This window comes from Chroicocephalus ridibundus, chromosome 5 (genome assembly GCF_963924245.1).
Source record: "Chroicocephalus ridibundus chromosome 5, bChrRid1.1, whole genome shotgun sequence".
NCBI classification, from domain to species: domain Eukaryota; kingdom Metazoa; phylum Chordata; class Aves; order Charadriiformes; family Laridae; genus Chroicocephalus; species Chroicocephalus ridibundus.
Window position 1 is genome coordinate 24491443 of NC_086288.1, and position 26902 is coordinate 24518344.

Sequence of the window (26902 nt, forward strand, 5' to 3'; positions counted from 1 at the left end):
TCTGTTTGCAAAAATATCTTCAACCTCACTTCAACCTGTTAGCCCAGCCAGAGGTCAGACCAGCTCACAGAAGTGCTTTTCACTTGTTTTCAAGGAGCCTGTGCCCAAAAATGATCTAAACACAGAAACAGGTTCTGTCATCACTGTAAGCCCTGTGTAAATGGCTCTGCACAGTGGCGGGTGCTGCACCCAGTCATAGGGAGCAGCAAAACTTAAGAAAGTTGGTTCGTTTGAAATTTTGAATGGTATGCACCCACCACTGTTACTCACCAGCATCTGGATTTTTAATGGACTGTAGAGATCGCTGCACAGAAAAGACAACATATTTTAAGCCTGAATTTTTGACTCCCAAAAGCCAAACTGAGAATTTGTGCAGAAGAAAGGGACTCAAAACATTATAACTCTGTGTATGTATTTCCCCTCTGAGCTCCACACTCTCCTCCCTCTTCATGTTGAGGAAGAAATGGATGGCAAAAGAACAGGCACGTTTGCAGAGGCAGTGATGTCTCAGCACATACGGCATGGGCAATGCCAAATAATTCCACGTTTTCAAGTACTTTCTGCCACAGCTTCCTATTGCAGGTGTAACTCAGACTGGCAACTACCATTTTAGGTCATAAACCTTTTTGAAATTCATGGTAGTTTTTTGTTTGTTTTGTTTTTTAATAGAGGCAGTGAATGGCAGAAGCTGCAATTAATTTTTGTGTAGATGTTTGAAACATCTTCACTGAACAGCAGCACACATCGCAGTGAGATTTCACTAGAATCATATTAATCTCTAAAATGAGCTATGGGGAGGAAAAAACAGATGTTTCACCCAGACTTTAAATACCTTACAAAAAAAAAAAAAAAAAAAAGACGCTCTGCAGCCACTTGGCATTTACCTTGAACTTTTTAATTACAAGGACTGTGCATAGCCTCAGACAAGTGTTTAAGGTGCATGTGGAGGGAATGCAAAAAGAAATTATTTCTCCTTAATGCCAAATCATGATTTCTCAACAACTTCTCAGCCCAGCTCATCTGCCCAGGGCTGAATTAAACAAAAGGCTGACTAAAGAAAAGAACCTGTCTGATAAAGTGACTGGGTACATCTTCATAGCCTTGCTGTATTGTCCCCTGTTAAAAACCACACCACTTCTCCCTCTTGGGTTGACACTCACACATCCCAAACAAACGACTTAAAATGCTAACATCTGGTTTGCAATTGATAGAGATACTTGAAACAGAAATAACAGATTGTTAAGAAATAGTGTCCAGAATCAAAATGCTAAATGCCAATACTTGAAAACAGTAGACAACTTACTGTAAAAATCTTTATTTCCTAATCTTTGATTCCCGAGTCATCTTCCACAGAAACTCTTACTTGCATTGCCACAAGTACTCTCAAAGAGAAAAGTCTCGGTATGTAACCTCCCCCACAATTACACTGTTCCCCTGTATAATTAACAATTACAATCTGATCATCTTGCCAACAGGTTACAACTATCATAAGCAGTCTTAAACAAAACAAGAAACCCTCAAAAGCGTTAACGTTCCTGAAAATACTATGTTTTCTTATAGTGGGGAAACTAAGAAGTGGCTGGTTTTACATTGAAGATACTGCTATATGCTTCTCACTCTGAAAGTTACAAAACCAACGCAGAAGTTATAACTTTTCCCTTTATCAGTACTCTGGACCCCAGTGCTGCTAATTTAATTGGTTCCCTCTTATTAAGGTAAATCAATGACTTTACTTAACAGCAGCATCTTGCCACGCCACTTCAGCTGAGTTCTGAAGTCCATGTGTACTTGCTTTAGACCATCAACTTACACCTGGTCTCGATGCTCATGTAAACAACTTTCCCAAAGACAGTCCAGAACACAAAGCCTGAAAGCATTCTGCTCTTATATGCAGTAAACATGCCAGAGTTGTTTCAACTTTTATCATAGTCATTATTTCTATTACAGTAGAAATCCAGTAATAATTATTATCTTTACAGTATCATTATTTCTATTTAAAAAAAAACACTCAAAAGGAGTATTGTGTTCCCTTTGTCCTCCCAGTGCATACACATTCTGTGTGGGGGTGTATCAATGTGGATACACACGCGAGAGTGAAAGAATCATTGCTTTCCACTCTCCGCTGTAAATCAAGCCCGTTTTAAAGTAAAAAAAAAAAACACCACAAAAATTAAACATCAATTAAGTCCTAACTACATCTGAAAAGAACCAATGTAACATCTAAAATTATCTCCACATACCAGTAATGTCACCTTTTATTACAAAAAAGCACTATTACTTTAAGTAACTGCAACAACACTCCCAGACCCGCTTTCTCTCCCCCAGAACAATCTTATCTGTGAAAGACTTGGCAGTTTCCCACAGATCAATAATGAGCAATTGCAGGAGTCTGTATTAGGAATGTTATTTTTTGTATGAGACACTCAGATTTCCACCTTACAACCACAACACACTGCCCTTCCCTGCTAAACACACTGACTTGTAGGTATATAAACATGCACACCCACAGTACAATTGTTAGTTGGGGGTACTACAGAATACTTCCAAAAGCCTTTACATTACTTTCCTGGAAGCTTCCACTACTCTATTTATCCTCCAGCAGGCAATGTGACAGATGCATGCCCTGTCAAGCTCCAAAGAGAAAATGCAGAGAAGGGATGACAAGCACGCACTGCTGCTTCAAAGACGCGGTGACTCACAAAGGCTAACTCCATGCTACCACAGGAAAGAAATGATGATACTTTTCTCTAAAGGCCCAGTTCTCATTAGTGAGCTCCGACCTGAGGTTTTAAGAATTCAATTGCTCCAAAATTGTTTTGAACTTTGCAAAAATGGAGATGAAAAATATGCATTTGCGTTGACCTGGAGTTCAGCCTGGTCTTTTAAAAGCAAACTAACAAACCATCATAGTTGCTAGTCCTAAAAAATTAATGATTGGGCTGCACAGATGAGACGGCCAACTTAGCTGGGAGACTGGCACCTTCTGAACATGACCTTCAATTTAATTTCATTTAGGTAAGTCCCATCTCAGTTTTGTAGATGTGTCAAAGAGGAGCATTTTGCTCCAATCACATGACGCTGAAACAGCCCTGTACAACATCAAGGATTAACAAACAGCAAGCTAACTGAGAACGGTTTCTTTTTGCAGGAAACTTGCTAACAAAACAAGGACAAGCTACAGCCAGGGAACAGCTAAAAGATACTACCCTATTTTACTTCATTTTAAGATCTAATTCAACGACGGCTCTGCATATAGAGGGCTTCCAGAAAGACTAAACTCTGTTTTAACATGCACCAAGCTATACCAGCTTCTGAAATGGCTCAGAGAATGGATAGAACACAAAATCCTTTAGTATTTCCTGATTAAAACAAATAATGGGATACATTTTAAAGTCTGGACCTGGAAAAAATGCCGTTACTTCACTTTGAAATGTTTACACATGCACACTCAGTGATTTACACAAGCAAAAGAAAACTGACTGCCACCACAAGAATGAACAGTCATTCCTTTTAAGAACAAAGATGCCCACAGCCTTACAAAAGTAGCTCAGGTCAGCAGCAGCAAAGCCTGTAAAAATAAAGGGATCTACACCTATGTAGGGACACACTATGAATGCTTGTGGGTTTAGACCCATCTCTTTGTGATTGTTACTTAAAAATTTTTTGTACAAAGTACATATCAATGTCACTTTATGCCAGAAGCCCTAAGGATTTTGCCAGATGTACAACACACAGTACCACAGCCAGACTTTCAATGAAATCTGGAGCCCAGTGCACAGACCTGTGACATAGGCCATGGATCAGTGAAAGGTTTAGCGCATATCTAATTAAGCAGGAGAGTCATTTATCCATTGATAAAATGTGCAAACATGCACAATTAAGCTGTGTTCAGAAACAGGAAAACCTAGCCTGGCTGAGCAGTGGAGTGGAAAGCAGTTTGCACATGTCACAGTATTTATCAAGGACTGCTTAGACAGGGCTACGTAAGCACTCATAGGTTTAGCTGCAATCACACCAGCATTTCACCTGCACCTGCAAACTGCAATGAAAGTCCACTGCTTTGAGAAAAGCTGTTAGGTGATAAAGTACAGTAACAGTGACTTAAGGTCCCTATCCTATCAAAGTCCTTGTAAGGTAGCACTATAGTTTTAAGATGCGTGAACAATCCAGTCTGACCTGCAGGTTCCCTCTTCCTCTCTTTGACAGAAGTCCCCTGGTACAGCTAGGATCCCCCGTACCAAGCCAGATGGTGGACTTGAACTTCATTAACTGCAGCAGGGTTGACAGCAGAGGAGGTTTCCTCCCTCCTGAGTCCAGCATGTGGGAACTGAGGAGACGTATCTGGCTCCCACAAGTCTAATTTATATTCTAATAGTAATGCACAGCCCTAAATTTTATGCTCCCCGTACTTCAAATTAAATTTGCTGGGTAGTGTGATATCAATACAGTGCTTCAAATAAAATAATTACAAGTAAGGGAGAGAAGAGAAAAAACATCTTGGTAGACAAGGTGTAAAGGGTTTCATATGTTACCTAGGCTGAGTAACAATTATCAGGATAGGGACTAATATTGCTAACCAAGATTACTGTTCAGTTATGGCTTATATTACAAAAGATAATCAAGTTTCAGACTACAAACTAATAACCAGGAAGCCAGAAAATAACTGTAACCTGGCACGGTGTTAAGACAGATCACCCAAGCTCCACACACAGCTCTGAAACATGTAGCATTAACAGCTCTCATAGCTCATGTACCAACCCCCAAGCTCTGCTGATTGGCATTTCCCTATCAGTCTGGTCAGTATTGATGGACAGGAAGAGGCCAGTCCCCTGACTCAGTCCCCATTTCCTTCCTCCTCCAGGTTAGCACTTATTATGAAACAACATGTGCCACAGAGTCCCATTTAGTTAAATCAGCACTGGTTTGATATGTGATTTTGGTCAAAGACCTGGTGTTTCCTTGATATATCACAGAAAGGAGTCTCCTAGCAATTCTTTGAAAATCACAAGCTTTTTTAGTTGTTTCAGTAAAACATTCTTTTCTCTTTCTAGAGAAAGTTTCCAAATATCTTTTTCATTTTTTTATTTGGGGCTCACAGAATATATGAATCTCACGGAAAGCTTTCTATATTTAATATTGTACAGCCTATGCACTTGACCATGAAATTCTGCTTCCAAAAAGGAACTGAAAAAACCCCCTGTAGACAACCAAAAAGTAAAGAACTATCTTGCAAACCACATCTGTCTACAAAGTTTTACTTAGGTTAATTTCAGCAGAATCAAGATGTTTTGTGTGACACCCTATCACTTGCATGGCTTTATTTTTAAATAAAATATTTCAGTAGGTTAAGAATAAATTTGTTTTAGCTGAACAAATCACCATACTTCAACTTTCCGCTTCATGTCAGTTTTTGTGGGTTTCTTTGAAAATGCCAGAACGCACAGAGGCCCAGAGAAAGTATCGCTTTTGGTCAAATGACTGTAAGAAAAATATTTTTTTAATTTTATCAAAAATGTCATCACATTTCTATATCCTTTAGTTAAGTAATCCAAGCCACATTTTCAAGTGCTAATGAGACAAGTAACTCGCTTCAGTTTCTAGGATTTCATCTCTGATCCTCAAATCACATTGAAAATGGGATCTATGCTTTCAATTTCTTTATAAAATACCTCAATTCAAACAAGTAGTCTGCCAGCCATAAAGATAAGTTAAGTTCTTATTGGTTGTCAAGTTTCAGTTCCCTCATTGAACTCCATTGGTATCTGGGATTAAAACTGTAGTTTATTATGGAGATTTTAATTGCAGTTATTGCATAGTTGTCAATAGCTCTTAATTACCAAACAGTCAGGTAGAAACGTGTTAAAAGTTAACAGTTCACACAAGAGGCATCCTGGTTCTCTAACACAGGGCTGATTGATGACATAAGTAAAGCCAGTTTCCCTTGCCAGCAAAAGCTATCTTTTTTTCCCCCCCTTTTGTTACACAGGAGAAGTACACCCTGCAGTCAGGTCAGCATTTCCTGAAAGGTTCCAAAGAGCCTCTCTCTTAAAACAACAACTTCAGGCTTCAATCAGAAGCAAAGCCTGTTTCATGCAAAGTTATTTAATAACACACATAATATGAACTTACACTATAACATATTTTCTCATTGTACTTCAAAGGTAACTGGCTTGGTTTAATTTAACAAGTCATGTATCAAAGTTGATGCGAGCCCAACTATGTTTTTTTTTTTTTAAGGACAGTTCACCGTTTTAAAGAAAAGTTTCCTGAAATTAGGTGCATTTATAAAGCTTTTCAGAAAACAAGAACAGGGAAAAAAGAAGTATAATTCTCATAACCTACCAGAATATTTGAAGAAAAGAGATTTCCTTATGAGATGAAGCTTTGTGCTACTGAGTCTTTGTTTCTGTTCATATGGAAACCTGCCTGCAAATGATAGCATTATTTTTTATTTTAACAAAGATTGGCTAGAACGTGTGCTGGCAGAGCTACGCAAGCTAATGAAATAAAAAGAATAAATTGCTGCTGCGCCTTTCCAGACTTCTCCCTTCCCCTCCTTTTAATACAGTTTTCTGTAAAATATTAAAATCATACCATTTTCAACCGGAACCCGTGGCAGCTTAACTCAGAGGAAGATATTCCCACCCCCAAGCCAATGTCCTCTAGTCTGCCTGTTTTCTAACCCGTGGAAAAGGAAATGCAGCTGTTTTCAGTAGTCTCTTACAAGTGTACGTTGTCCCATTAACTTCTCAGAAGGGCTTACTTTACTTGTGCAATGCATTCTGGATCACAGGTCTAAAGATTTAAAGTCCTTATACTGATAACCAATTACTATTGAGTTAATTGTTAATAAACTGTAACACTCAGCTGAGGAATAGATATGAGTAAAGTTTCTGCAATCTCACACGTCAGAGACGGAAATCCGGTCACACTAATAAAATACCTCAAGGATTCCGTATAAACTGAGTGAGACCTATATTTCTTTTATCACTACAGCTCCACCAGCCTCTGTCTGTATATTGTTCTATTATCACAGAATTAGTTCAACAAGGGCTATTAGAAACAGCAACAAAATGTCTCACAACAAGTATTTCAATAGTCCCTGAAAGAATAATAGTTCTGCTATTAATGGGAAAGCATCTCCTTTTCCTAGTGGCAGTCAATTTAACAGGCAGAGTTTTCCAGGGCTGGCATCTTAAGAACAAATGACAAGAGAATTTAACACTTTCCTGCCTAAAAGAGGAAGGAAAGCAACTATTGGTGGAAGGTGTTAGTTGGAAAACACCAGCGAAAGATCGTACAGGAAAGAATGAAGTATGAGCAAATGGTGTCAGCACGTGTGCATGGAGCAAGAGAAAAAAGGCAACACATAACTGGTTTAAACAAAACTCCCATAGAAAGAGAATTTTTAAGTGCTAGGTAAGAGCACAATCCCCCCCACAGGGGATTGTGATCATTTAATTCTCTCCTCTGGTATGCACCCCTGACAACAAACTCAGCTTGACTTTGCACTGAAGGCATGACAAAAAACACATTGGTAAAACTGGAGAAGCTGGGGGAAATCCCTGTGTTTTTAAAGGAAAATATAGGTAAGAGAAACTGCTTGACAGAGCAGATCAGATCAGCCATCCATTTAATGGTCTACACTGCATCTTGCAGAGGATACCAAGTGCTTTGGAAGGTGCAAAAAAAATCTTGTATAGCAGAGAAATATTTCTAGCCTTTGTAATTTTGATCATCAACCTATCCCCTAAGCATAAGTTTCTATTTTATAACAGACATGCACAAGAAACAATTCTCCCATTCAGGAAATGTTACATTTCTTCATTACTTCTCTGGATTTTTAACACAGTTTTGACCCTCCACTGCTTCAAAATTGGTATTCTTCCATCTCCTCCTGTGTCAGAGAAGCCACACACTTCTAGCTGTTTAGGTATTGGTTTTAGCACCTTCTGAAAGAGGACAACCATTTCTATCAGCTACTCTTCTTGATTAGTACTTCAGCTGGTTCTTTTAAGTTGCAGTCAAAAAGGACAAAGAAAAGTGTATTCCCTCATAAATAACTGGAAAATTCAAAGAACATAATTATCTTATAGATAACCCCACTGGGACAAGGATACAATCATAGGCAGACTCTCCTTTGTTTACATGGGAGAGACACACGTGCTGAGAGATCTACTCCCATTACCTAAGGTCAGGCTCCTGCACTTAGCTACTGAATTATCCTCCAAACTCCATCTACACACAGCAAGACCTACATTCCTGCTGAGATCCCAAGGAATTTACCTGGCTAACTTAACCATCTAGTCTGTCAGATGCCTACGGATGGCTGGGGCAAATGCTCCCCCAGACCACCTATTCCACATGATCATTTCACTGAAGAGCTCTGCATAAGCACCATCGCACTAAACCAACTAACTTATTTTACATAATTACAGTGCATTTATTACTGCAGAAGACCACAGCTCAACTGAGGGAACGTGCCAGGGAGTGGTAAACCTCCTGACAACTTTGACACACTGACTTGCCTCCTGAAAGACTAATCCAGTGTCCTACTGTTTATTCATTTTATTTCTGACTTTAGCCACTTGTACAGGATTACTGGACATCACGAAACCTGTGCAGTGCAAAAGTGCAGTACGTCTCCAGTAAGTCCAACACACCCAAAATGCACTCAGCAGAAAAGGGAAAGAATATAACACAAACCAGATGTTCTTGACCTCCCCTTTGGATTTATATAGCTGCTTCTTCTTTGTCGCAGATATTCTACCTCAAAATGCACAGTTGACTTGAAATATAAGAAATGCAAGAACGAGGCATTAACATAATATAACATAACATATAACATAACATTCTGAGTTAACAGCTGCTTGCTAGCTGAGGAATCATGCATACATCCATTATTACAGGTCTAAAAATAGCAATCCTTTGAGAAGCTGTTAGAACAGCAAAATGTGGCATATGGATGTAAAAGTAATCTGTGGATAAAATAAAAAGATAGTGAGAATTTATTGCAAACAGATGGTTAAATAAGTACAGCTATTTCGTCCCAACTTTGAGTAGCAAATACTGCCACCATTATCAGTGATGTCAGAGCCAGCTGCTACATGTGGGGTCTCACTGCATTCCCTTCAGAATGTGCCAGGCTCTCAGGTAGGGTGTCTGCTCCAGATGAAACCTACACAGACTCCTAGCACTTTTTGAGTGCCCTTTAGGTCTTCCCTCTACTCATTTTGTATCTGTACATGGTAAGCCTCTCCAGAACAATGATGTTCCATACTGTTCAACACTTTGCACAGTGGAAGTCAGGTCCAGTTGGGCCCCCAGGGAACCTACTGGGACAGCAAGGCATCAAATACCAGATAGTGGCCCATAGCTTCTTCATTCTCCCTAACAGATGCACAGACCGTTTCAGAAGCCCTAGCAGAACCAGCCTGGCTGGTCTACTGAAACGACATATTAGTGCTGGCAATCAGCCCAGGAACTTTAAATATGGTACAAACTATGGCTGCAGCCCAGAGGAGAAAGAGTAAGAAAATAGTAAATACCTTGAAATTAGGATTCCTCCAGAATCTCATCTTAGCCTTCAAAAAGAGGAGCCTAAAACTAAATACTGTGCATGTATTGCAGCTACACAGCAAGGTTCCTCAGCTGCTGGCAGATTTGGAATTTCACATGAATCCGTCACACAGGGGCAAAGAGAAGGAATCTGAGGAGCAGATGTGAGGCAAATACCTTGGTCAGGGTCTCACAGCATCATTTTGAATTTCCTTCTTTTGAGAAGTGCAGGCCCTTGAGATCACTATTCTGATATGTGCACCTTTTGCTGAGTGGAGGACCTACCCACTCCTTCTTGTCTTCCAGAGGAGATGCCCCATGAAATTGACTCCCTCCAGGCACACTCTCCTTTATAAGTGGGAAACTGTGGTAAAGGAGTACAGCTACTGACAAAAACCCCAGGCTGCAGTTATAGCATGGGCCCTTCTATATCCATTAGCTGAGGAAAGAAAGGATTCACAGTCTAAAGGGAGACAAGTGGAGCAGCTGAGAAGCAGCTTCCTCAGATGCTGAATGGCACATGGAGGTCCCTCTAGATATGGGTCCCTAATATCCAGCCAAAGGGAGGCAAAAGTAAAGACAACTCCCTGTAATGGGTAGAAAGACTTGCTTTTAGGCAGCCTCCTTTTCCAGACTAATTCAAGATAAGAGTCATTCCCTGAGAACACACTCCACTACACGCTCATGCAATACAGCATTTCTTAGCAGCATACTTTCTGGCCTGCAAAGATATAAACAAAGTGCAACAGCTCATGCTCCGAAGCACTGGCAAAACACAGCCCTCCCTCAGCCCAAATCCACGCTTTGGCATAACACTGCAGAACGCAGGCTATATTCATTAGACAGGTCGGTTCTCAGGCTTCATCCATTTCAGTCTGCAAAGCTGTCCAAAAAAAAAATAATCACAAAATGACTGGAAAATGCTTCCACCATACCCGTGGAAGACAGACCAGCTTGCTCACTTTACAACCTTTCTACACCAAAAGCGAGTGATTTTAAAGACCCCAGCGTGCACATTTCCTGCTGCTATAAACACCTGATCAGTCTCAGCTGGGAAACACTGTATCCATCACTGGGAACACTCAGAAAGCTTTCTAAAGGACAGATCACTTTTTTTTTTTCACCAGGGTAGCAATGATGTAACTAGATGAGGTTTCTGACACAACTAAAACACTGTACAGTCAGGCTACTTGAAACAAAGGACTTGCTAAAAGGAAACGGCGTACTGTGAAAGCAGAGCTAGAATTTGCATTTAATTAAAGGGAGACATGGAAATATGGTACAAAAAAAGAAAGTCATCCCACAAAAAGGATATTACTGGGACGATCTCTGGAAATTTTTTCCTTTGAAAAAGGAAGTTCCCCAGGGAGTTAAGGTACTGATGACACAATATTAGAAAGGGAACATTTGTAATGGGTAGCGCTACTTCTACTGTAACAGAAAACCATCAAGGCACGCTTCCCTGTGCCATACATAAAATAAGCTGGACAAAGCACCTCTGCCCCACTATTCAAAGAAACGTAACATCAAGAACACAGATACTACAGCTTATTAACACCTGTCAGATACGCTGAGGAAGTCGTGCAGATGACTTCAGTATCTTCTGATAAATCAAATGGGAGAGAATTTACAAATTATAATTTCCTACTGAAAGCAACAGTCAGCTGTAGTGATGGAAAGCAAACCTTTCATACCTCTGATTTTATGCCTCCTAGGTAGATTTCAAAGGCACAGCAGACACAACATGAAAACTATTTTCAGAGCCTTACAGCTGGATACATTTAGTTGCCCTTTGGTACTGTTTTCCTGTAAACAGGCACTTTCCCAATCACTTTTCCCATTTATTCTGGAATGCCATCAACCTAATCAGGCATCAGGACACTTTGGATTTGTCTTATCTCCTAAATCACTTGGAAGAAAATATACAGACAGTATCTATGTATGAGCTAAATGGAAAAATTAAATTATTACTAATGTCATAATGATTTATTGTGGAAGTTTCAGTTTCATTTTCAAGGAAAAAATTATTGAGGTTCTTTCCAAGGCTTAAAACAGTATTAACTGCTGAATCTCAATCTGTTTTTTTGGTGCTGATTCTTTGTAAATATTGTTTCAGTGCAAAACATCAGTACAGTAGTAGTAACTCCTATTAACAAACATTGCAAGTAGACCATCTGACAAGATGCCACAGCCAAAAGACATTATTTAGACCAGTCCACACCCTAGCTACATTGAAAATTAAAATAACCATTTTTTTCCCTCCTTAATTCATTTATTCAATCCCAAATTGTCAAATCCCTCTGATTAGCTCAACACATATACTCTAAAAGAACCTCTGAAAGCAGCTTCAAAGAACACCGACTTACTTTGCACCTTCGCATCACACGCGCATGGTCACTAAAGAACAGAAACATAAACTTTAAAATTCATTACCGAGCCTATGCCATTTAAGCTCAGCAACCAAGTTACAAACTTTGTGTATGCAAAAGGGGAGATGTATTGCCTGCTGAGATGACATTTACACCCAGAGTAAACAAGCAGCACAGCTGAGATTTCCTAGTGCAGCAGGCTGTTTACAGGCTCTGATTTTCAGGTGCTGAACGCTCAGACCGCGTGCATGCAAACAAGCTGTACGCTTGTGAAAACACAAACTACATGCTCCAACCTGAAACCTTCATTCTAGGAAACGGAAGGGGCTGGGTTAAATTGTAGATCGTGCCGTCCCCAAGCATTCCTCCAGCCTGGCCATTAGCACTGGTATGCCTGAGTTGGGGACACACAACTCCCTCTGCTTTGCTGAAGGGATGGACAGACACGTATAGAAGGAAGAACTGAGGAGTAAACAAGTGGAGACAAAAGATGAGGGTGTTTGTGGGAACCATTTAGAATCACATTGTTGCTAAAATAACCTTGCATTGTGAAAAAATTGGCTGCAACTAAGTTTGCAGCTACAAAGAACCACAAAACCTCAACATGATTTGAAGTGGTTTTGCTGAAGGAAGGAGCTGTAGCAGCTGGCTGGGATTATGAAATGTGCTTGGAGAAAAAAAAACAACCATCAAACCAAACCAAAAAAGCCCCGCATGTTCAAGACATACCTATCTGCAGACAACATCAAGAGAGCCTTAGAGAGGACAACAGGGCCTGGACCAGAACACACCTTTTCTCATGAAGGAGCGAGGAGAGGACTGGGAGCCTTACTCAAGTAACTCTCCTATTTTCTCTGTGCAGCCTCTACCAGCAAGGGACTCAGTTTTTGCTCTTCCCAAAGGCAGGCTGGGTTAGGAAGCTCTTAACGCCCCTCTTTCCACCAAGATATTAATCTCAACAGGTCCCAATGGGCCTGAATCCATCTGCAACAAACTTTCTGGGCACTTGTGACTTATGAAATGCAATGACTCAGCCAAGTTACATCAGAAAGTGAGCATCTTCTATTTGTTCACAGAAACTTAATAAGCCAAGGGAGGAGAAAAACAAAGTGTCAGAAAAGACACATGCCTACGTATCTTCATCTTACAAAGCTTAGCCCTTCTCTCTGACCTTAGACAGATGTTGCTACCTGGCTTTCTGTCTCCCCATACTCTTCTGAGTGTTCTGCCTCTCTCCCCAGACCCATAGCTCTGTGCTTCAGAGGCTCTTACCCATCTGTGTGCTGATGCAGTTGAATCAAAGGTATCAGTGTTTATTTACCACCAGCATTTCTCCACTTATGTTCCCATTGCCATGGTGAGCAGCAACAGAGTCTGAAAGACAAGGTCAAAATGTAGCCTAGATATCTCCCACAAGCCATCTGGAAGAATCATTTTCTGAGGAATTCTCTGGCATGGATTTACACTTGCTCTGTGACCAAAAGCCAACCTCAACTCAGCACTCTGGACTCCTAATTGAGCTCCTGGGACGTCTGGGAACAAGAATCATCCCTAAAAACCTTGAACCCAGATTCCTCTACAGTGCCTGGAGAGGAACTTCCCAGTTCCTTACAGGTTACCAGTGTTACCTCTTTGATCTGTGTCAGCTTCATTCTGTTTCCTTCCACAGTGTGGGATTCCAGGTCCCTGCCACATACCTGCAACTGCTTTGCCAAGCACCCCAATACCACTTCATAGGAATCAATTATTATTTTACATCTTTCAGAAACTTTCCAGACTATCCTTGCACAAATTGCAATGGTAATGTATGACAACATACGCTACATCTGAATATAATGTTTGTGAAGATGAAGCAGATCTCTTCCCTAGCTACTATACCACTGAAAATCAAATGTCAGTCTCCATGTCTTGGATTACTCATAGATAATGCAATCAGCATCACGGTACAGTTATGTAAACTGTTAATCAAACATCAAGACAGAGGAAAAAATAGATGTCAAATGAACCCTGGAAAGAGACACGAAGTACAGGCTGTCAAGCCTGCACACGCTGAAGTGCTGCAGGAAAGATGAAAATTATTGTGGTAAGTACATCATGATTTAGGCCAACATAAAAGGGAGGCTATCAACTTGGTGAAAACCTGGACCAACACACGTTCAGCATGAGAAATTGTGTCCTGGAGACAGTTACGAGGATACAAAGTAAGGAACACCAAACGGGCTGAAACAATACCAAGATACAACAACTGTCTGTCCTGTCTCAGCAGGAGTCAAATGTCAATGATTGGAACCTACCAGAAAATTGGATTTCAGTATAAATTGACATTTCTGAGCATTAAAGAGGACTATTCAAGAGATAAGAACACAAAGTGCAGTACTGACAATGGTGTTTACAGGAATAACCCCAGCATAAGAGAGTGTTTTTTCCAAGTTTTTATTTTTATGTTGAAACCATACTAAGTGTCCAGTTGCAACAAAGTCTCTATTAGGAGACTCACACAAGTACACTGCTGTAGATTTTATGGTTTGGGCATCTTCCACAGTCTGCCTCTGTAGCAGTTCATGTGCTCCAGGAGTTCACAGACCACAGGTTGAAAACCACCCCTCTAAATGAAGCCAAGCACAAGTTGAAACTGATAGTGAGAGAAGAAAGAGCCCTCTGTTTTCACACCTTTATATCCAGGGCAAAAATGAGGGACTTCAGGATATGCAGGCCTCCATGTATGTGGAAGCAGTCTTCATGCTCTTAGGCTAGGATAATAAATATTGCATAGTGCAAAAGGGAACATGATCTTTAACCACAATGCAATCTAAACCCTACTGCCATAGGCAGAACCTGAATCAGCTGAAAGAGACAACTTAGCAACTAGGACTTTAAGGAATCAAGTTTCTACTGAAAAGGTCAAAGGAAGAAGAAAGAGCAAAAGTGAAAATTCCAGTCCAAAACTACTCTAGCCTTGAGTGTCACTGCTAAAAAATGGAAGTTAACTTCAAGATTATTATATTATAGGGGAGTGAAACCAGAGGGTTGACAGTGGCTCAGTTTATCAGGAGCTCCCCAAAGATACTAACTCACTTTCTAGAATCTATCCACACAGCTGCAAAGCACCTTACAGGGGTAACAGAAACCGAGCTGGTAGAGTGGTATCTGTACCACCACCTGTACTACAGGTCTGTAAAGCGACATTTAAAAAGGGAGATAGATGAATGCAAAAGGTCCATTCATCTTATTTCACTAAACTCTAGCTCAGAGGTCCACAGATGACAACTTAGATAATCATATCAGCAACAACACCAAACCTGTTGGATGTTCTCAAAGGAAAAATACAAAACAGCAGAATGGGAGTGTGGGAAAGGAGTTTGGCTAAAAGAGAAGAAGCAACATAGTACTACACCAATTCTTGTCATTCTACACTGTATTTTTTTACATATTTACACTAAGATGATTATTAATTAGAGAGGCAAGTGAGCAATTAAAAGAAAATAAAATAAAAAGAATAACATACTGTCACTAACAGGAGCAGCAATTACAGGACCTGCCCACACTGGGGATCCTCTCGGACAAGAAATTATCAAACTTGTTCAAGATGCTTTTGCTCATCTGAACTGGCCAGAAGATTTCTCCGCTATAATGCCTTCTTTCTCATGTGTGTATTCATAGGCAGCTCCGAGTCAGCAAGAACACACACCTGCACCCATAAAGTTGCAACCCAGCTTGGCATCATAGACTTAGATGAATAAAGACAGGGTAAGACTGAAGGTTTTCACTTCTGTGTTACCTCCTGTATCACCTGAGCCACGTCTGGATTAGTTTTAGGACAGCTATTTTGGGACCTCTGCGCTACGTGAAAGCAAAAGCAGCTTCATGTCAGCTTTAGCTTGGGAGACTGGCTAAAATCCAATTCTAACTGCAGCCTATGTGAAATCGAATGCAGACTCAGGCCTTAATTTTGACTTAGGTATCTACCTGCTTTCTGATCTGAAAAACACGACCACAGTTTGGAAATTCTTCCCCTCTATCTTGAAACACACTCTTGAAGAGCCTAAGTGAAAGGTTCATTTTAATCTGGATCACCAGCAAGATACAATATTATCAAAAAACCAGATCAAAATTAAGAAAAAGACACAATGTCCTGAGGAAAACAATTACAGATTTAGACAGAAAACAGGCAAAACTCAAAGGAAACAGCCCCATGTAATAGAAAAAGTGTCACTAAAGAGTTGTGAAGAATTGTTGCCTGCTTTTCTCACTTCAGATCAAAACCACACTTCAATGTTTTGTTGCTTCAGTCCTAAGAGATCTGAAATGCTTGCCTTGAGCTACTACTGATCATACAAGTCAGTTCAATGAAAAAGACCAAAAGTTTAGTAGAAAGTACATACCATAAGCTTAGGAGCAATGACTCAAGAGTTGTGTCATTCAGCAGGCAAAGATTACACTACAGCCTCTCACACTGGGAAATAAGCCCTCTTTTGAAAAAAGCCCCATGTGAGTAAACACAAAAGGACATGGTAAGTGTTGTGGTTAACCCCAGCCGGCAGCAAGGACCATGCAGCCACTTGCTCACTCCCCCTGGTTGGGATGGAGGAGAGAATCGGAAAAGTGAGAGAACTAGTGGGTTGAGATAAAGACAGTTTAATAAGTAGAGCAAAAGGCATGCGTGCAAGCAAAGCAAAACAAGGAATTTGTTCACTGCTTTCCATTGGCAGGCAGGTGTTCAGCTATCTCCAGGAAAGCAGGGCTCCATCACGCTTAACAGCTACTTGGGAAGACAAACACCATAACTCCGAACATCCCCCCTTCCTTCTTCTTCCCCCAACTTTATGCGCTGAGCATGATGTTATATGGTATGGGATATCCCTTTGATCAGTTGGGGTCAGCCGTCCCAGCTGTGTCTCCTCCCAACTTTTTGTGCACTCCCAGCCTACCCACTGGCAGGGCGGTGTGAGGAGGAGAAAATGCCTTGGCTGCTATGCAACAACCAAAATGATCAGATCAGTGTTTTACCAACATTATTTTCATCTCAAATCCAAAACATAGCACTATACCAAGCTGCTAGTAAGAAAGTCAACTTTATCCTAGCTTAAACCACAACAGTAAGGAACAGCAAAAGCTATCACTGCGTTAAGGTGACTAGCGTGCAGCACATCGGAGCTTTTCCAAAACACTACTGTACTTTCTAGGTCACAATGTGCAGATTCCAACATCTTTGCCAGGGAAAAAGGGTCTGTGAACTGGTCTGGAAGACAGCTCTGATCAATTTGTAGATGACATAAACATCATTATGTTATAGGACTGAACACCAGCCTATGCAAGCAAAGTCTCCTTTATGGAGGCAATATGATACTATGCAAGTCATTTTCACTGTCTGCTTCCTGATCTTTCCACAAAGACAATAATGATGATGCACACTGTAATTATGCATTTAGATGAGATGGTGAAATAAATCAGAAGTGGATGTGTATTTCAGACAAAATCACTGTGGCTTCTTCTCTTCACTGACTGTCATGGAAACCCAGTCAAGGAACTTTATCTAGACACTGAACTTAAAGAAATCTGGCACTTGACAATCCAAATCCAACCCTAGCAGTGTAAGAGGTAGCATCATTATTAATATGCCAAATACTACTTCTTGAAAAAATCTCAATAAGAAATATTAGAATTCTCCAGAAGGTGGGGTTTTTCCCTTCCCTACGGGGTACACTAAAGAAATAGACTTAATACTCTATAAGTACCAGCACTTCTGTAAAACAAATGCTGCAGTGATTAAGGATATCGCAGGACCCAACAGCTTTGAAACTCAATCTCATACAATATGAACACAGTTCCATGACTCACCCATCCTCTTTTCTACACCTCCTTTAACTGAATACATTTGAATCATGCATATTAGAAAAAAACCATCGAGACAGTACCGTTAGCTGCACTACAAGTTGCAGAGGCAAAAAATGGCATGAAAATGTCTAAGCCTTTTTAATAATGATCCTCTTTTATGCTGCAGATCACCTGGCATGCACGGCTTGGCTCTCTGAAAAACTAACGCAGCCACTCCCTGATTAAATTACTCATGGAGTGGAAAAGACATTGAGCAGTCTGCCTGTTTCAATTGGCTGCGTAGTGACTGAGCTCAATGAATATGGAAATAACTGGAAATCCTAGACCAATACAGAGGAGGAATATGTGACCCACATAAAGGGCACACTGGAGTTGCCTGAAAGTAAAATCAGCGTTATATCAAACAAGTGAAAAATCCTTGGGATAGGGGTTAAAAAATAAATAAGGATGACTTCAGTATAATGACAGAGGGCTCCAAAAGAGATGCCAAGCCTTTTCAAATCTCTTTACAGGCTGTCATGCTAGGAAAGAGGTGAAACTGAGAACTTGTTAAATCCTAATTCCTAACTCTAATCTAGACCTTTGTGTCTCTTGTGCTGGTGAGTTTTACAAGATCACTAAGCAGTTGCCAGACAAGTTTCTTTGACTTGGACTCTGAAGCTATGACCTTTTCAGTAGTTCATAGCCAAAAAGATTCTAATTGGCATATAAGAAATGGACAATTACCTTAGAAAAAACAAAAAGCTTTAACACCAGATGAGCTCGTTTTCACCAACTCAAGCAGATGAACTGTTAAGGACGCAAGAAAATTACAGCCCTGCACTAACTGGAAAAAATCTGTAATATACCTTCCTGAAATCTCTAAAAAAAGCCTACATTTTCCTTGGACACGTCTCACTTTCCCACCTGTGCTAACCAAGAATAACTAGCACCCCAGTGTAAGAGGTGCTTCTGGTGAAACAGAAATGGTCTGCTTCACAAATAGTCCTTGCAGCTGGAGTACAAGGCACCTTCAGGCATCCCATATAGCTCTGGCACTCCTGGCACATATACCAGTCCCTGGAATTGCTGGCAAACAAGGGATGTTATGCCAACCTTCTTCAGCTTCTTCTACCTGGCTGTCATAAAAGGCAGATCCAGAATCAAGGGAGAAAAAGGAAGTTTAAGAGAAGTTTGGACAAATGCAACATACATGTATGTAGTTCTAAGCTCTCTTTGGCCATATCTAAAAATTAGGGCTACTGACTCATTACAATAGTTTTAAGAGGTTCTGAGATGCGCTCTCGAAACACACTTTTGCACGTACGTTACATTTGCAATGATCTAGTTTCTTAGTATAGTTAGTTCCTAAGGATTTTAGAGTGAAGCTTTATTTTTCCTTCTCTAATGCTAAGAAATTTTCCTTTCATTCCTTTAACATTACATAAGTGCTTTTCATTTCCTGAATAATTCTCAGAGAAAACTAGGATATTTGTGGAGTAGCTTATTAATTCATTCATAAATATATATAACTTGGCTCAATTAAGCATGAGAAAACTTCACCACTGACTTTTATCTCATAGGATCACCTTACACTATCCTGCAAATTGGAAGGTAAGTGACATGTTCTTTAGGCTGTTTCCTATCCCTGTGGGTCAAACAAATCTCTATATCAGTTTCTAAGCTACTAACCACCACTTTCATAAGTGCATCAATCTAAAATATTTCTGTTTCAATTTGCTAGGACTTGAATCAATATTCTGACGTGTTATATATTTCCTTCAGATAATTTTTTTACTTAATAGCAGTCTGATGAGAAAAAAAGTGCACATAACCTGATTCACAATACCCACTACTGTGTATTTTGCTAATAGATTTTTACAAACTTTCTGAAAGTTGACGTAAAATCTGTTCCCTGAAATCAAGAGGCTTCAACTTCTCACAAAAAAAATAATACAAAGTTTCCTGTAAAAAGCGTTTTCCAAAATTGTTATCTCTATTTTCAGACTATTCTAACTGAGGATGAACAGTTTTCTCTAAGTACTAGCCCCACATTAAAAGTGCATATAAGAAAGACTGTTTGACCTGCCAGAGTAAAACTCCTCCTTTCCAAATCAATACAAGTCTTAAAGTTTCCCACTGTGAAGGATGTCAGTACCTATACGATCATCCTAAACGTTAATGAAAACATCAGTTGTAGGATACATGAAGGCAAGGAATCCAAAGATGGACATACTCTGGACTGGATGAGTTGAAATCTAACAGCCCTATCAGGGGTTGGGTGACTGGTTACAAAAGGTAAAACATAAAAATGCAGACAATGCATCCTTCATAACTGGAGGCCCCTTTGTTCCAACACTGAGTGATTACCATTGATCCTTGGCACATGCAACTCTGCCTAATTCCATTCTGATCACGATGGCCAGCACTTTCACAGCATCTTCTCTGAAGTAAGTTCATAGGGAAAAATGCTGAAAAAAAAAAAACCTCTTAAATTATATAAGAACTAAAATCCTATTTTTGGGACTGAAATGTTCTGCTTCATGAGCCCTCTAGATATAGAGGTTGAAGTACCACCTTGGTAGCAAAAATGGTAGTACAGGTGACATAACGTCTTCTTACCTTTCACCATTCACAAAAGATGCGAGTGAAACACAAACCAGTGACCACCAATGATGGTCTGAGTAACATGTGAAAGCCACTGAAGCCATCTGATTTAGTGCACGTGCCTGGAAGCCCTTTGGATATTCAGTCACTCCTGTGGTTTGAATATTTTACCCTGTAGTTCTTTATCAACTCAGCTTTCAAAAGCAGCAATCACTTAGTAAACCATGCCCAAACCAGGTGAAGTTACAGATGGCTCAGCTGTTTTGATTAAGTGATTGACTGTTCATTGACTGTTAAGTGATTCTAATTATGGTTATATGATAGAATATAATCTGCTAGGCAGAGCTTTGAGCTGAAATGCAGGAGAGAAGTCCTGCTTCTGGTTCTGCCATTGCCCCGCTGGAAGGACCCTGGATGAGTCTTTTCACCATACACAAAACAGAAACTATAAGAGAATTCCCTCAAAAATCTGAGCAACATTACAAACAGATGATTAATAAGGATATCTGGCTGCAGGCTTATGGCTTTGAAAATCTTGATCCAGTTTCTCATCCTGGAGAGGAAGAGAGAATTATTCAATTTAAGAACTGTCAACTATTTATAGCATTAGCTGTTTTTGCAGAGACAGCAAGCCATAAACCTATTGCTGCCTCAACCCTCTCCAGTAGAAACAATTCCCAGGGGCATCCGCAGACTGTTCCAAGGTTGCTGGAGTGCATATTGTTCCGTGTCTTCTTGCCAGTAAATAGCAGGACCACTCTCAGTCTTACAATGGAAAGGAAAAAGGAAAAAATTATTTTTTTCCCCAGGATTTCATTTCAGTAGAGTTTCTATCACTGTCCTGTTATTCTTTTCTTTCTGAATAGAAGGATGAAGTCCACGTCCAAGTGACTGCTTTATGTTTCCCTGTTATCAAGGCAATGCAACATGAAGACAATGGCTATTCATGTAAACGGAGGGGTAGCTCACTTCATCAAAGGCACAGACTTGGAAATAAAAGCTATCACCTAAAAAAGCTATTGCTTTCAGTATAAGGAAAAGTACTAATTTTACAGAGCTGAATATTACATTTCTTCCACAGCTTCTAGTAAAGGCAAGAAGCAATGTGATAAGGGTTGCCTTCAACAGTCTACAGAGGAGATGTAAATAATCTGCAATACTCTCTGTCAGTCCATGTAGTTAAATGTAGTTAGAAGTGGTTGCACCGCTGACCCTTCAAAGCAAATTAGTACTCAAATTAGTACTCAAAATTAGTACTTCTGAGGAAAATGCAAAAGAAACCTGCAAAGTCTCTACAGCCTCAACATTGATTTCTCTGATGCCTTCCAGTCACTAGAAACTTAACAATAGGCATCGATACAAAGAACATCACAATCAAGAATTCCAAATGCAGTGCCTGGAAGACACTGCAAAGTCTGTGTTTCCTAATGAAGGTGTGAAACAAGAAGACAGGCTTTCTGTACCTCTGAGCAGTTACTACCTATAGCTATAGCCTAAATGAGTAGTTAATGAACCAAAACAAAGGGAAACCTGCTATTAAGGCCCTAACTTTTGATGTTTTGCTACAGCTGAGGTAGACCACAAGGAATAGAGCTCTCTCAGTTTGATCAACAGGCTCATGTCACTTCCTGAAGCAGATGCTGACAACTGCCATTGAGCTGGTCAAGCTCCCTAGAGGCTGTGGGAGACATTCAGTGTGTGGTATTTGTATCCAAGTCTTTATTCTTCAGCCTAAATGCAATCAAGTTGCAATGAGAGTCCCACTCAATTGCATGAATAAACAAAAACCACTGAGGTTCACTCAAGCCCTCCAGCAGCATGGCATTCTGCCAAAGGCCTCTCTTCAGACCAAGACATGACTTCAGACACGACTCCTTATTAGTAATATTATAACAGTGCTGAGAGGCCCTCACAGAGACTGCAGTCACACACTCATTCTAAAACGCACACATGACGAGATAATCTGGGTGAAATATTTGCACCCTGAAGAGTTAAAGAAAAGCAATTTGCCAAGTGCACTACAGATCCATTTCTCTCTAGCCCTTGGTCTTTAAACTCTTCAGTTTATGCTCCTCCAAGTCTTCTATCCTGTCACCTACTTCCGTGGGCCCATCCTTAAACAGTAACACACAGCTCTGTGCTATCTTCTGACAAACAACACTTCTCTGTGTCAGGAAAAAGCCAGTCAGAGCTCTGCACAACATTGAATACGTTAATATACTCATTGGTAAAGAACACAGCTTACCATGAAGACATTTTTTTTTTGAAAATTAAGTCCCAAAGGGAGGTGAGGAGATTTACTCCCTTTTTTACTAACCAGTCAAGTATAAGAAAGCAACACGTACACTAATAAAGGTATCTTTCAGTCTCTAATGATGAAATAATTAAGAACAATGATGACACCATGTCTAGATAGACACAAACAAAATGGTTTGGGGGATGAAAGACTAATATCTCACTCTCTAAAAAAATTTCTAGAAAAGACTGAATAAGAAATGAGAGGTTCCTCAAGAATCAGAAAATGGCCTGAGCTATGCTCCCAAAGACATGGTGTGATGGAGCTTTCTCTCATCAGAGGGGTAACTAACTGATGGAGGCTCATGAACAAGCTTTTTCCAGTAGATGTGACCTGAAAGGTAAGCTATGTGCAAACAAGAAAATCTTGTCAGAAAAGGATTAAGTCAGTAGGACAGTAAACACCTTTCTGATATCAGCTAAGTATAAATAGATTAAGCATTTTTGCCTTTTATTTTTTGTCTATACCTTGTGTGTTTCCAAGTGTGCTGCCTCTTTTAGCTGTTACACATAAAAGTTCTTACTGCATCTCCTCTTAACCTGGTTTGAGTTGTGCGTGATTTAGACTAACTAGACGACAGCTAGCCTTTCCTTATCAAGGGCGTGCCAATCCATAGATGAGATCGCTAGCGTAAAAAAACAAGCACCCAGTTAAGCTGATACTGTTCAGCACACGCGAGGAGAAATACAAGCCACAACTCTGCCACATTGGCTAGGTAGAAAGCTGGCACCACAAACATCAGAAGAAATACCTTCCAGTAACCGTTGGTAAGCAAGAAGGCTGGATGCTCCAACTCCAAAGATCCCAAAGAACACACCAAGGCACCCACATCATTTATCATCCTTTCCCATTCACGCTTTCTGGCAAAAGTGATGTCAGTATAAACGTCAACATATCATGGTGTGTTACTCCTGAGACATCCTTTGAGAAGCAGGACTGACTACCTCACAAACTAGAGATCAGAAGGGGAGGAATGCAGCCCAATACACCCTCTGCCAGTGATGGTGGATCAGAGACAGTATCTAATTTGTTGAGAAAATGGTTAAAAAAATGTGTTATGTAAAGACTCATTAGTTTATTATACTGCTTAATTATTATACTTAAAACTATAAGGTTTTTAAGGCACATTCAACTTGAGATAACTTCAACAGTAGAGAATAAGCTGCTTTTTTTTTTTTAACAGGAGAAAACAGGTTGAAGACATAAGTTGTGTATTTGCACTGTGACAGGATATGGATTTGTAACTCCCAAAAATAGATGACAGAAAATGCTAAGAAGATTTGGTGTGATGTTGATTAAAGAATGTTAAGTCTCAATGGATCTTAAAGCCACCTCTGAATGAATTATTCATTTGAGTATTATACATGCTTATAGTAGTAAATATTTTTGCTTTATAAGATTAAAAATAGTTCACTGTAGCTTTGTAACTCTACCTTGTATCATTCCCTACCCCATCCCAAGTAAAAAGCCTCTAGAGCCAACACCATTTGGAATTCAAACAACAGTTTTAGAGATGTGAGCAGCCAAACAAGATAGATTTAGAACATTTTTCTAAATTAAAAAAGTTTCTGGACCTGCAGCATAGCACATCTGCCTTAAAACATGCTTCCCCTTCTAAGAGAGGTCACAAAGATCCAGATCAATTGATTTAAATAACAATTATAGAAAGCACATATCAAAATCTTGATTTATAAAAACTGTAACCTTGCTACAGAAAAGGGTAAAAGAAAAATTAATCTCCCTTGAATGGCAAGTTTCTGAATTGCTTGAAAAGAAACATAAACAATAAGTACTATTTTCTAATTCCCCAGGCACTAATCATAACTCACCAACAGTGGTATTCCATACAAATTCCACTTTCGATGCAGTTGCATATGGCCAGTGTTGCAGTGACACCTTTCAGCTGTACTGATGTTCATAAATAATGATTCAACCTTTCAAAGCTATACGCTTCCCATAACAGGCAACATTAAGAGGAAAAGGAAATAAACAGTCTGATATGAATCATTATTTTTTTATTTTATTTTAGAGTGCTGTTAAAAAAAGAATACACCAAAAATGCACTGTATATGTTTGAAAACAATTCTACTCAAGTTAAACATTACCATAAAAGTCATCATCTTACAAGGAAAGTGATTCACAGTGGAAACAATCTGTAACTCAGTTTTACAAAGTTTGCATAAGAATTGCCTACCCAGGGCAAGAAATCCACTCTCTCGCACACTTAATGTGATAATAATAGAGAACAAAACCAAAGCAATTACAAAAATGATCTCTCATTCATCTAGGGTACACAAGCTAATAGAAACATGCAGATATGTAGTAGATATTGTTGAAATAAAAATACAAGATTTTAAGCATCACATAAGCAAGGAACAGCTTTGTGACAAATATATTCACATTTTATCAACAAGAAAAAAACAGATAGCAACAGGATAATCTTTGTAACTATAAACAAAAGAAATACTGCATCTACTTCATACTCTAATTTCATAGATAGGGAAATAAGATTGCCTTACCTCAAATACAGCTTGGAGAGACACATCAACAATATGTCAACATCCTTTCTTAGTTCCCTTGATAGCAATCTAAGAAGAAATACAAAATAGCAAACAACTATCTCCCCTGCAGACAGCACGTGCCCAGGAGTAACATGCTTCCCAGTAAAGTGTGCTGAAAATAAGTGAAAAAAAAATAATACTGTAACTCAAAAAGACAACCTTTGCAAAATAAAAAGGCAAAAACTTTATACTTGAAATTCACAGTAAGGTTTATTGCATTTTAAGGGAGTAGAGACATTCAGGAATTAACTAATATAGACATAACTGTGATGTCACATCAATTCTCAAAAAAATATTAATTCAGTACATTTGTCTACAAAAGAAATATGGTAAATTCATCTGCGCAGAACTCAGCCACCGAAGACCTGAAAAGGTTCCTATTCCAGTAGTAGGTACACATGGGCTTACATGATACAACCTCGTTAACTTGCTTTTTTCCTCCCAAACTACAGTGCTTACTAAAGCTATGCTCAAATGTTAAATGCTTTGGTCAAGAGTTCATCCACTGACCTGCAATGAAAGCCTTGTGTTCAGCTCCAACATTTTCTAACAGCAAACAAGGAAAAAAAATGGTTTCACGAAATGAACTGTTAAAAAAGAAAATCCTCACATAAGCTTTCCCCGAGGGGGAAGAAATATCCACAAGCTTTAAATTGGCCAGGCGGATTTAAGAGGAAGCAAAAAAAAAAAAAAAAAAAAGGCAGCTCTTTCTGTTGCGTCAAAGAGCCCACTGTGCAATAGGAACAGTGAACAGAGTTGTTAAACTGGCAAGCTTTTGCCGAAGACAGCTTTTCAATATGCTCTCAGCATCGTCTCCCAGGGCTGGCTGGAGACAGTCCCACTCCTCTTATATGAGCTATGCTCCTTCAAGAGGCAATCGCTCTTAAGGACAGTTCTATAAACATGCTGTTCAACTGGTTTTGCTGCACATGATGAGGGTAATTACGCACATATACATACCTGCATTCATGTATCAAAACTGCATGCTCTTGGGGAAAATGCACGCATATTCCAAATAGCGATCGTTACCTTGGCTTAAGAGCAGGATGTTATTGATGACTGATTGCCTGCTAAAACTCTGTTCTCTGCTTATACCATTCAGTATGCTGCTGGAAAGCACAGTACTTACAGAGGAAACCTCTAATGCAATTCCATCGGGACATTGTAGTACAAGCAGCACTCACTGATTAAAGGAAATCAGTAGTCGCATGCGCTGACTAGCTTTGTGTTTAGTGCAGAGAGCTTGGATAGCCACCAGAGACTGTAGCTATGAGGGATGAGCTAACGGTCCCTCCCGGGAATGACCACTACATGACTGAAGACATCTTCAGAGACTGAAGCAGTGTATTTACTGTGAATAGAGCAAGGAAACTGAACAACCTGGTTAAATGTAAATAAAGCCACATTCATCACTACATACAGGGAATTACTACACAGACCTCTGCATCTGAGGAGACCACCCTGCATCCCTTTTACAAGTCATGGAGACCTAAGCAAAGGCATTCAGAGCACAGTCCAACATACTCCAATCCATATCGCGTCAGCTGAACAGCCTTCTGGGCTTGTCGAGATGAGTGCCACTCCAAGTGACAAGGCAATGCACACCTTCGAGATGTGCACAGGCAGAATCTGCAAGGAAGAATGGGATTGGTAAGAGATAGGAATGAAAAAGGGGAAATACAAACTGTGGAACGCAC

The 26902-nt window shown here is 39.8% G+C and overlaps 1 protein-coding gene across 2 annotated transcripts in view; it reads right to left on the bottom strand.

The window, feature by feature from the left end:
• CSGALNACT1 (chondroitin sulfate N-acetylgalactosaminyltransferase 1) overlaps positions 1-25857 on the bottom strand; it is a 51699-nt gene extending 25842 nt beyond the window's left edge. For both annotated transcript variants that reach the window (XR_010071405.1, XM_063337156.1), the window contains exons 1-2: positions 25716-25857; positions 25164-25317 (exon numbers count right to left, since the gene is read on the bottom strand). The gene's annotated coding sequence lies outside the window, so the exon portion shown is untranslated. The remainder of the gene's footprint in view (positions 1-25163; positions 25318-25715) is intronic.
• Between the last annotated feature and the right edge of the window lie 1045 nt (positions 25858-26902).